This window comes from Pyrus communis, chromosome 15, assembly GCF_041283825.1.
Source record: "Pyrus communis isolate YQ-2024b chromosome 15, ASM4128382v1, whole genome shotgun sequence".
In the NCBI taxonomy this organism is placed as follows: Eukaryota; Viridiplantae; Streptophyta; class Magnoliopsida; order Rosales; family Rosaceae; genus Pyrus; species Pyrus communis.
Window position 1 is genome coordinate 26,207,661 of NC_142579.1, and position 10,737 is coordinate 26,218,397.

A 10,737-nucleotide genomic window follows, 5' to 3' on the forward strand; every position below is an offset into this window, starting at 1 on the left:
TTTCCTCCTTTAGGTGGGCCTTGGCTCTGTTGACCTTGACGAGGTGGTTCTGGCCGCCCCCTACTATGCTTATGTTGGCGTTTTGGGTGTTGGTTCGTGCTATAGTGTGCTTCAGGCACAGTAGTCGTCCTAGTAGGTCGAGCTTGATGATTCTTCATTAACAACTGATTCTGTTTTTCAGCGAGAAGTAAAATAAAGATGAAATCTGAAAACTTAGTGAACTTCTGAGCCCTAGATTGTTACTGTAGGACAATATTGGTAGCAGAGAAGGTCGAATAGGTACTCTCTAGGAGATATTCTTCAGTCAAGTTCTCGTTACAAAATTTGAGAAGTGATCGGATTCGACAAACTTCAGAATTATATTCATTCACAGACTTAAAGTCTTGGAAGCACGGATGCTGCCAATCATGTCTTGCTTTAGGCAAGAAGAGGTCATTTTGGTGATCAAAATGATCAGCCAAAGTGACCCAAAGTGCTTGTGGGTCTTCCTCAACAAGGTATCAGTTTGCAGTACATCATGAATGTGTCTTCGGATGAAGATCATGGTAGTGGCTTTCTCAGCTTCGCCAACCGGGTTGTCAATCTCATCTTCAATGGCGGGATGTAAATTCTTTGCGGTGAAGTGGAGCTTCACATCTTGGACCCACTTGAGGTAGTTTTTTTTTTTTTTTTTTTCCAGAGACCTCTAAAGTGGTGAAGTCATGTTTATTCAAATTCGACATGTTCCTATCACAAAATAAATAGACAAGATGTGGTTAGTGTAATGGAGAAAAAATCAATCCATTCACATGGGAGTAGAACATTTAGGTTCTAATAGACATGTATTGGTTTAAATTTTCATGAAAAAAACTTCGGGTTTTCATGGGTGATGTTTTTAAAGAAAACTTTAGGTTTTCAAACAAGGCATGTTTCTAGAAACTTCAAGTTTTGAAATAATTATGAACTTCAGGTTCATATTTTCCTACAGACAAACATAAATATATACAGAAATACGCAACAAGAAAATATGCAAATAGAACTTCAGGTCTTTATAATAATTGAATTAATTATTTGGACTTTGGGCCAAAATTAAAGTGAGGGTGAAAAATTATAAAACCCAAATTGTCTAAAAAAATAAACAATTAAAATCGGGGGCCCAAAATAATGAGCCAAAGCCCACGGGTGGGCTTATCAAATTTAGTACCATGGTCCAGGCCCAAAAGTTGGGCAAGGTTGGGCTCGGGCCTAACATGCAGGTATGCCCATTATCACAAATAAGTGGGCTGCATGCACAAGCCCAAAATAGGGGCTTGTGATTTGGTGCGTGGGCTGGGATCTGGTACGACATAGACACACATACACTAGCAGAGGCTGTGATTGTGTGTGACGCGTTGCATGGGAGAAACGACTAGAGCCCAGAAGGGCTTAACTGGTTCTCGAGCTGAGTTATCACCAAAGCCCAAAGGGCTGGTAATGCGGGTCAAGGCTTTAGGCACACGTAAGCCCAATAAAAAGGTTTATGTGCATTATGGACCAAAAGGAATCTAAGGCCGTTATGGTTCGAGTTGGATCTTAAGGCCACCCCAACGGCACTAGGAATGGAGATCCGTCTGAGAGGGTCAATGGCGCTACTTCAGGTAGCGTTCCACGGTCAGTGCAAGCCTTGGTTCATTGGAGAACCAAGATTAGACGACAGAGGTTGAACCTCAACGTCGGGGGTATGAGAACCAAAGGGATTCGAGTGAATTCTACGAAAAACTCACAAAATCCTTCTGGAATTTCGAAGATCGTTGGTGAAAACACAAATCACACGACAGCTAATTGTGTTTTCGTTGGAAAAGTCGACGGGGATGACCTTGGCTTTAGGCTGAGGATTTGGGATGGGAACGATGGTGCCTAAAACGCACTGTTTGCTTATAGGCTTGTAGCCTTGTAGTTCGTGCCTGGGCTTGCCAAGCCGATGCAAGTTGTTGGCATGGTGCTGGCGGCTTATACGGGGACGCGGCATGGAGCCGGTGATGCTAGGGTTTTACAAAGTTTTTTTAGATTAATTCAACATATAATTTAATGCATGAGCAGATATATGATGCAATTCATGGCAATATCAATTCACATAATTCAACTATTATGGATATAATGCTTACACAATTATGTAGAATCTAAAATTCGAAAAGTGTAGAGTTGGGTCATACATTTTGGTGAATGTTCATGCTATTAGGGGTACACAAATATCGAGATAAAAATTGTTGTTTTGAAAGAACCTGATTGCGTGATGATATTGATAAATTGATTTGGTGCAGAAAACTTTGACGTTAGATTCCTAAGCGCAGCGGTAGGAGCGTGCTGATAACGTGTTATGACCTATATTTAACTAACAGGGAAAGGGGGGGCCGGCGGCATAGAGAAAAAATAGAGAGAGATGTGTTTGTAGGGTTATGTAGAGGATGTGTTATTCCCCTTGCATAGTGCCTTCATTTATAGTAATAAGGGAGGGAAGAAATCCTTCTCCTCCAAGGAATACAAGTCCTAATAAGGAAGAATAACTAGAATCAAATATAATTAAGAATTTACACAATCACATTTAAATAAGAAGTTTATAACATTTATTGATTTTTAGGAACAATGTAGTTTTTCAATGAGACAAAATGTTAGAAGATCTCTCTCTCTCTCTCTTAATGTTAGGAGCATCTTTGGGGAAGATGCTTAAGCCAAATATATTTGGATAGATTCACATTGGTATGTGAAAAGACGACAAAGACAAAATATTAGAATTATATCTTTCTCGTAATGTTAGGAGAATCTTAGGGAAGATGCTTAAGCCATATATATATATATATATATTTTTTTTTTTTAACGAATGATATTAATTTTATTTATACTAAGGGGGAAGGGAAGTAGGCTAAGTCTCACAATGAGCGAGCCATAATAATGTGATTCATATATTTACCTTTGAAAAGAGTCGAACCTTAGACCATAGTATTAAGTGGCATTTAAGTCATATATATATTTGGTTAGATTCACATTGGTGCATAAAAGACTTTTATGACAATGAGACAAAATGTTAGAAGATATATCCATCTTAATGTTAGAAGCATCTTTGGGGAAGATGGTTGAGCCATATTTATTTGGTTAGATTCACATTATGTAAAAGACGAGTGCATTAAGCCAGACATTACAATTTATAGTATAATGTTAATGCAAACGAAAAAATTCAAACAAGTCACACCATATGCTTTATTAAAGAATATTCTAGTATTGGGTATCTATCATACACATTAATTAGGACACCATGTTGGGTCATTAGTTATAGGATTGGATGGTGACGTGCCCCTATTTTTTGTTCTAACATATTACATTAAAGAGAAAAAAAAACAAGAATTGTAAACTAGGAGGGGTCATGATCACTGATGAGGTGGCTTATCGGGCAGCTGCACGGGGGCCTGTTGGGACGACTGTTGGGGAGGCTCTTCGAATGGCGGCACAATCTCGGGCGACATTGGTGGAATCGTAATGCCAGAAGCTGATAAGCTCTGGGATACGACCATGAAGTATTGGCGGATTAATTCCTTTTGATGTGCTAGCTCCTCCTCCACATGCTGAAGTTGAGAGTCGGTCTTAGTCATTGCAGTAGAACTTGATGAATAACAAGACTCGACTTTCCGAACCTAACCTGCTCCAAGGCTGCGGATTTCCTTGTCCTTCATTCGGCCAACCCTGTCCATCAGCACTTGGAAAGACACTCTTGGATCGGGTGTTAGCTTCTCTACATGCATGTCAGGATGCTGCTAGGAAAGAATGGCGAGGACCTTGTCATTCTTTTGTACCATTGGAGCCTAAAAAAAATACAAACAATACAAAGTTAGATCAATTGGAATTTAAACCATAATTAAAGCCTTTAAAAATAAAATACAAAGTTATGAAAGAATACTTACATAAATCCCTTCCACGACCTCGTTGCCATAGTTAGCATGGGTCTTCCCCCCCTTCTTTCGACCACCACCTCCAAGAACTGTTCCCCAGCATCCTGTTCCTCGACCAGGTAAGAAAGGAGTCGGGAATATGAATGGTGCTCGTATGCCTTTTGATCCCGGTTTCCCTTATTTGTTGCCGATTTTTTCTGTACATTAAAAAAATATTAGTTTAAATGAAGACAAAAAAAAAAAAAACACAATACATATCAAATTAATATAAAATTAAACAAAAAATTATTACTTGGAACTTTGCATTCTCAAAGTCAATGCAAAGCTAGAGCCACTCGTGCACCCTCTCTAGGAACTCTTTAAAACGGTCCGCCCGTGCTGCCTCTATTGTTGGACAAAAGTCATAGTAGGTGGAGCTTGTACTTCCACTCCTTGTACCAATCGCTCCAGACCTAGTTGATGTACTCTTCACATGCTTTGTCCTCCTTATTCCAACCGAAGTTGGTCTGCACATTTTCATTAATGAGAAAAAAAATGAACTACACATTTTTTTTATTTTTTTATTTTAAAATGATCCTAATCGTTAGTTATAAACTTACAGAAAGTTGAGAGTACATCGCGTCACGAACCTGTTGCTGATGGGAAATCCATGAATCAACGTTCATGGGGCATTTGCTCCGGATCAGGGCCCCGCAGTCGTGGGTTAACAAACTGTTAACATGGGCACACGCTCGACATTAGTTGGGAGGTAAATAATTGGGATTGGGGCTTGGGTGGTTCGAGTGATCTGGTTTATCTTTAGGCCCTGACAAATGCCCTGGGTCTTCTTATTCCTTGGCTTGGTAGGGGGCTGTCTTTCTGCCCTCATCTCCCTCCACGAGGGCTGATTTAGCCTCCACGCTGCCAGTCGTGGGTGATGTGATCGGGGGGGGAGGGGGGGGGGGGGGGGGGGGCGGGGCGGTTAGTGGCAACATGTGCTATTGAGTCGTTTGGCAGATCGTGGAGCAGGGGGCAATGGGATAGTGGAACTCGTCCCCGCTGCCGACTCCGTAGTCGTGGCTTGGATCCCATTGGCCACCACACTAAAGGTTGACGGCTCATTATGAGCCGAATAGGAAGCAGAGCGGTAGTCACTTGTGATCAATCGGGGAGCCATCCAGTTTCACAAAATTAATTTACCAAATTAAAAAACTAACAAACTAACAAATTAACAAACTTACAAATTAAGAACCATATCCATTGTTATAAAAATCTCGTCTAGGCGGTAGGCGGCTAGCCACTGCCCCAATTAATGCATTTGAAAATCAATAAATGACGCGTAGACCTCCTTAGGCATCCACTTAGCCCACCTAGGTGCCTGTTTGGACCCATCCGGGCACATGCCTAGGTCGCGACTTAGACAAAAAATCGATAACTTCCATTTTGCATTTTATTTTTGTTCAGTAAATTGTAAGAGACTTGTTGAATACTTGGATGAACACTCATTATATGCTTGTTCTCCATATTTTCAATATGTTATAATACTTTAATCTATATGTCATTTTAGTTTTCAATTCATATATTTCAATACATAATGTTTTTTAAGTCTAAATAGACACTTATTTATACGATACATAATAAATTTACTAAAATCCACATAGTTTGCCGAGGCACTAGGCCCCAGCCCACCATCTGACTAGCGCATGACATCTTTTAGAATCTTGCCCATATTTTCACAGATTCAACAAAACACATATCTTCACAATTTCACAATTTCTTCACATATTCAACAGATTAAAAATTCCACAATTTCATCGTATATTCAATAGATTAAAAATTTCACAAAACACATATCTTCACAGATTCAATAGATTAAAACCATCAACATTGTAGAATCAACAGATTAAAACCCTAACCTTATACATCACAGATTAACAAATTTACCAAATTAAAAAACCGCTAACTAACAAATTATAATCCAATTCACAAATTATAATCCAAATCTAGATTATTATTATTTTATAATATTCCAGCGTCAATTTCAGAAAACCTTCCAATCTATATTTTTATTATTTTATAATATTATTTGTTGAGCACTCTGATATTCAACTCTTTCAATTTTTAATTTATGTCTAGAAGATCCTAAACTATTGAATCTATGATTGAATCCCGCGTTCGTCTTGTTGTATTCGTTGAGCTCGCCGCAACAACCATCAAACAGACTGAATGCATCAAATGCAGTATATGGATGTCATCCGGGTTTCTTTCTCCACCAATTTCACTTCTCTTTCAGCTTTGATTCTTTGATTGGTTGAGCGACTGCTCATCGTTTCTGTTGTTGCATTGCCTCCGTGATCAGCCATGGGGATAGTTGGGATGGTGTTAAAGAAGAAGTCAAGCAATATGGATGTGATCGTATTATATGCTTCTCAGCGGTCAGTAATGATTATGGTTATGGGAAAGGAGAGACTGAGATTATAACGTGGGCATGAAAATATGACAATAGGTTGGGTCTAGCTAGTGTCAAGTAGCGTTTTGTTTGGGGTGGGGGCGCTGGGGATTGGAAAGGCACTTGTAATATTATATGATCTGATCAATAGTAACATAAATTTGGCAAGAATGCGTACTTATTCTGCAAAATTACATGCTTCCCGATGTTTTTTTTTTCTGTTCGGAAAAAGAAATACTTCATTAACACAAGACGCAAGCGGAACAAGCCACAATATATAGTATGAGACTAAACACAACATAGCAACAGTAGTTGCTACAAAACACAAATGAGCCCCAAACATGTAGCTCCAGTAAAACAGAAACCCTAGCCCTAAGACCCACGCATAATATTTACTTGCACGAGGAGAAGCCTTCGCAGCTGGCGCTAACCACGGGGTAGTGACTATCCACACAACCGGCAAGACGCGGGATTATTGAACCCTAATTTTCCAGGCATACCAGGTTTGCTCTCTTACAAGGCCTTCAAGGTAATGGGCAAACCACTGCTTAACCGTGGAACGTGTGACATCTTTTCCAGGCTAGGATCCCAATCATGAATTGTCCAGCTACACAATAAGGGGAAAGAATTTTAAGATTCATCAATATAAGATGTCCACACTCCCGTAGGTGAATTTTTACTGTTGCTCAAATGCGAGTTCCAAAACAAATGGTCATAAATTGCACATACATGCATGGGCGAATCACCTTAACATAGCTCATACAAGATAAGAAAAATCAAATGATGGCTTTGAAAACTCTCGCTCACCTGTATCCACTTACTACGCGGTGTAAAAAGATCATAATTGTTGCTTTGGCCATATTGGTTCCTAAGCATGACCTGGGTCCTGACCCAAATGGTATATAACTATATGGCTTTGGCATTTCCTGGAGAAAATTGACACAAACGATAAGTAACACATCTGTCAATGTCAATACCTTGGCAACAATGAAAAATGAAGTGTATGAAATTCCAGTTTCAACCATACTTAAATCCCTCTCATGCATATTTGAGTGGTTGAAATATATTTGTGTATAAAAGAAGTTAAAAGAAAAATGAAGTTTTCGGGTAGAGAGACGGGTACATCAAATCTAGATGGGTCGAACTGCGTTGGGTTTGGAAACAGATCCGGATTCATGTGTATGCGAGTCACATCAATATTCACCCGCCACCCTTTCTTTATTTCAAAACCTGCAATTGCATTGTGATGAATTAAGATTAAACAAGTTTTTGTTAAGAGAAATATTGAAAAGGAACCTATCATCTATCCTCTCCGGGTTTCTCTATGAAACGGAAAGCATTTCCACTGTAGTGCTAGCTGTGGTAACTCACGGCTTCGAACATCTATAAACAGAAGAAATATTTGTATGTGCCAGTCATATTTAACTTCTCTAGGTTAAGTTTATTGTAACATACCTTCTAAAGTGCAGTCACTGGTAGCTACGCGAGGAAACCACACATGAACATTTGCCAACCTCAATGTCTCTCTCATAACCTGGAGAAAAACATACGGAGCACTAAGGATGTCAACGCGTTTGTATGCAAGATGTCTCCGCTATCAGTTTAATCAGTTGAAAAGTTGCATTAATAAAGATCCTTTTTCTACGTTGAATTTAACAATCGAAAGTTTCTAGGATGTGGTGCGAACCTTGACACAGTAGGGCATGTTTTTAATATCTTCATGTGTAGCTGAAGCTCCTTCTGGTCTAGCTCTGGCTATTGTCAACTGTTCCTCCTGTATATTCATATATTCTTTCTTATCTATCTCAACGATGCTGAAATTGCTACCACAATTTATATGATATGAAGATACACTTTGGAATTACTTACTCTGAGTCTGTCCAGGACTTCTCTGTTCTCGTCGAGAAACTTAAGGCTCCACATCATTGCAGCTGAAGTGGTGGTCTGCCCTGCAATTATCAATGTCAATAGGTTGTCCATAATCTCTGCGTCTGTCAGCTTTTCATTGTCAGGGCATGTATCTCTTTCTATCATTGACTGCAGGAAGTCATCTGAATACTCCTTTCCGCTTCTCCGCTCGGCGATCATGTCTTTAAAGACTTTCATAACACGTGCTCGTGCCTGCTTTGCCAATTCTTTTAGTACACTCTTCAAGGTAAACTTTTTCTCTAGTCATATATTACAAAACACTCGGATAATGAGATGTAGTGAGATTTGTGAACTGTTATTTGAATGAGAGAGAGTTGACTTCCAGCCACATTTTTGGTCGACAATGTATATCATGTTAAGACCCCTAACTAAGCGTTAACAATGCGTTAGACGATGAACTCCAAAAACTTAAAACAGTGAATGAACTAACAAGGATGTACACGTCACGTACCTTCATGCCATTGTAATATCTAGTGCCCGGAATCATGACTGGAAAGGATATCATGGCATCTGAGACTAAGGCGCAGTCTTGCTCAAACATTCGCAGTATTTTATCATCTGTGACGCTCATTAGCAAGGTGCAAATTGCGTCGGACGTTAGCTGCGCATCAGATAACATTCAGAGAGATCAGCTTCTTTTACCCTACTACTATATTCTATATATATATGAAACTCTTGTTTCTACAAGCATTCCAGAAGAATTTTCATACCTTCATACTCAAGGCAAGCACTGAAAATTTTTCCCCGCTTTCTTATCTTGTTTTTAGCTCCTGGCACAAAATTTTATCAAACTTCTGAATGAACGTAGGTAAAGAACTCATGGAGAAAGGATCAGATAGAAGGCGCCTAATCCTTCTATGAGTCTCCTGAGCCACAACCAGCAAGCTATCGACTCCAACAGCATCTGACATTGGTTTCAAATACGCCTTGTCGAAGGTAGCAAAATCACTAGCAAAAATGGTTCTTGCACCCTCAGAACTTGGAACATAAACATGGATCTTGCCAAATAACCTCGTCTTAAACCAATCTCCATACCTGTAGTTTGACCGCGAAAGTCAATTCAACGTTCCATCAGTATGAAAATGATTAAATATACATACTCTATCAACCAAAAGAACTTTTTTTAGTCTATTCAAGTAGGTTCTAAAGTGCATCCATAATATTGCATCAACTACATAGGAGTGTAAGAAATAATTCATCCCAGTAATCAATAGTGTTACAAGTTAGGAGTTTAGGTGCACTAGCAACATAAAGCATCACCTTTGACAAGTTCCCCTTGAATGATTTTATTTTTGTTTTTTCATAGTGTTGAAGGGTCAGCACAAAAGAAGAAAAATATAATTGGTAACGTGGTCGATGGAGAAAACAACTTGATCGTGTACCCTCACTACTTGCAGTTACTAAAGCCTCGTTTGATGTCAAGAATTGGATTGGATTGAATAATTCCTAAACGAATGATTTATTTAATATTTATTTTGGTTTAAGGAAACTTATCCCTTAGTAATCCATTTTCTACCTGCAGTTTTGGAAACAATGTATGTAATTTTTGTTTCTTCAACATATTTTACACAAAGTGAATTCTCCTATCAAATTTAGTCCTAGACACCAAAGAAGTGCTAAGTGATCGATAAGTCCTGCATGTACATTCCAATATAGCGATGGGGTGATAGAATAACTCACAACATTCGCCGGCGCCTGACAAAGTCATAGCATCCTTTTGCACTGTTAATTGCTGAAAGGAAAGAAAGGGTTTCGCCGAAAATGGGTAACCCTAACCCGCCGGGGATGCTACCTTTGGAACTGGTGACCCTTCCCCTAGCAATTTTTGGGACCAAAAGTACTGTTACAATAGAAAGCAGAGCAGCAATGAGAATATCACTATAGTTCTTCACGAAGAGGAGGAGCTCTTCCCTTGATGGATTCAGCATCTTTGAGAAAATTTCAAAAGTTGCCATGTTTTTCTTAATGAATCTAATCGGTTCCAATGGGGCCTTTTATAGAGAAATGCACAATGTAGTTTTTCAAACGAGACAAAATGTTAGAAAGGAATTTTTTTTTTTTTTTTTTGTTTTAGTGTTAGGAGCATCTCTGGGGGGAAAAGGCTTTAGTTTATATATTTGATTAGATTTATATTGGCATGTAAAAGATGAGTGCATGAAGTCAAATGTTTCAATTCATCGTGTAGTTTTAATGTAGAGTAAGAAATGTAAACATCTCACACCAAGACAAAAAGTTTATAGTTACCTTATACATTAAATTAATAGAATAATATTGGTTATTTTATTAATTGATGACAGTGACCGGCCATTAATTAAGATTTTTTATCCGAAAATATAATAATCCAAAATTATAAAAATTAATATTTAAATTTGAGTATAGAAAAGAGAAAACATTGCTCTGTTTAGTATTAATGGTTTAAGGATTCTTTTACCAAAAAAAAGGTTTATGGATTCAACTAATTTAAATATTGAGATCATCATC

The 10,737-nt window shown here is 38.6% G+C and overlaps 1 pseudogene; it reads right to left on the reverse strand.

Moving 5' to 3' along the window:
* Window positions 1–6,840: 6,840 nt before the first annotated feature.
* On the reverse strand, window positions 6,841–10,184 carry LOC148690784 (abscisic acid 8'-hydroxylase 1-like; annotated as a pseudogene).
* Between the last annotated feature and the right edge of the window lie 553 nt (window positions 10,185–10,737).